At 39.2% G+C, this 2,013-nt stretch overlaps 1 protein-coding gene across 6 annotated transcripts in view; it reads right to left on the reverse strand.

The window, feature by feature from the left end:
- Positions 1-2,013, reverse strand: part of Gapvd1 (GTPase activating protein and VPS9 domains 1) — a 99,103-nt gene that overhangs the window by 67,678 nt on the left and 29,412 nt on the right. The gene's annotated exons all lie outside the window — the stretch shown is intronic.

Here is a 2,013-nt window from a genome sequence, read left to right on the forward strand (position 1 = left end):
AAAAAAAAAAAAAAAAGAAACAGGTGAATATAAAATTTCCTTTTTCTTTTGTTTGTTTTTAAATATTTTTTCATCTTTTCAGGTAACCCTCCCAAAAAAGCTACTTCTTCATTCAGTAAGTAGTATGATTGTATTTTTTTACTAATGTAAGAAAATTCTAAATGTAAAATAAAAATATGTAAAATAAAAAATAAAGCCGGGCATGGGGGTATACACCTATAATCTCAGCACTGGGGAAGCTGAGGCAGGAGGATCATAGCAAGTCTGAGACCAGCATGGGCTACAAAGTGAGCTCAAAGTCAGCCTGAACTGCACAGCAAGACCCTGTTTCGACACTTGATCTTAATCAAAAGGCCGAGAAACAAGGAGACCCTGTCTCAAAAAGACAAAAAAAAATAAAAAATAAAAAGGGCTGGGGATGTAGCGTGAAGGCCCAAGGTGTTACATCCTTAATCCTAAGCACCCCTCCAAAAAAGATAAAATGATGCATAAAGTGAACAAATGATTACTAAAATCTGTATGTTTTCTGCATGGAATCACAGTGCTGAAATTTTTAAATAATCAAAACTCTAATGTGTATTTGCCTGTATCAGTCTTTCAGTTATATTGCTGTAACAAAAGAAACAGGAGAGACAATTCCAGATTACAGAGACTATAGCAACAGAACCAAATTCAATGTGTAAGTCTTGATTGGGAGAAAATAAGGAGAGAAAAGACATTATAAGGAGAAGTGGAAAAACCTGAATATTGACCAGATCTCTGTATTAGAAAAATAGTACTGATTTTATTAGATATTAAATGGTACTGTGATTATAGGAGAATATCCTACTTTTAAAAGACTCACACTCAAAATATTTACAATAAAGTATTAGAGCGTCTACAACACCCATAGTTTGGCAAAAAGAAAAAAGACTTTAAAAAGCAGCAAAATGGCCAGGCTTTGTGGTGCACACTTATAATCCCAGCACTAAGGAGGCTGAGGCAGGAAGACTGCTGCAAATTCAAGGCCAGCCTGTGCTACATAGTAAGTTCAAGGCCACCCTGAACTACACAGCAAGATCCTGTCTCAAAAAAGCACAAAATGTACAAAACTGTTGAAATGAGTAGTGGGTATATAGTAATCACTATACAGTACTATTCCTCAATAGTTTTTATACATTAGTAAATAATTTTTCAGTTTGTTTGGTTGGCTGGTTTTTTTTGAGCCAGGGTCTCACTATATAGGTCAGACTGGCCTTGGACTCATTATATATCCCAAGCTGGCCTCAAACTCCTGGGAATCCTCGTGCTTCAAGCTCCTAAGTGCAAAGATTACAGGCATGTGCTGCCAACACACCTGGCCTAGAAAATTTCCCTAATTAAAAAGGAGGACTCGAGAGCCAGGTGTGGTGGGGCACGCCTGCAATCCCAGCACTGGGGAGGCTGAGGCAGGAGGATCTTTGCGAGTTACAGGTCAGCCTGGGCTACAAAGTGAGCTCAAGGCCAGCCTGAATTGCATAGCAAGACCCTGCCTCAAAAAGACCAAAAAAAAGGGGGTGGGGAGGAAGAGAAGAAAAGAAAGAGGAGGGGAGGGAAGAATATTTTAGAAATTCTCATATTGTGCCCTCCTCCCTACAGTACTGCTTTAATTCAGTGTGCTGTAGTTAAAGATGATAGGCGGGGCTACTACAGATTGAATCCAGCATTCTCTGCATGCTAGGCACATGCTCTACCACTGAGCTACACCCCAGCCCACAAATATATCCTAAAATTTTGCTGGAACCTAGCTAGGTTCCTTAATCTCAAGGGCTCATAATCTGATTAGAACACAAATACTGCCCAAGATAGCATAAAATGTTTTAAATGACACAGCAAAATATGAACCAATTTATACAATTTAGAAATTGAAATCTTCAACTATAACTTCACTTTAAAAATGTACCACATAGGGGCTGGGGATTTAGCTCAGCGGCAAAAGCGCCTGCCTGGCAAGCGCAAGGTCGTGAGTTCGGTTCCCGGTACCGGAGAAAAACC

This window comes from Chinchilla lanigera, unplaced genomic scaffold (assembly GCF_000276665.1).
Source record: "Chinchilla lanigera isolate Chin_1 unplaced genomic scaffold, ChiLan1.0 scaffold00018, whole genome shotgun sequence".
Taxonomy (NCBI): Eukaryota; Metazoa; Chordata; class Mammalia; order Rodentia; family Chinchillidae; genus Chinchilla; species Chinchilla lanigera.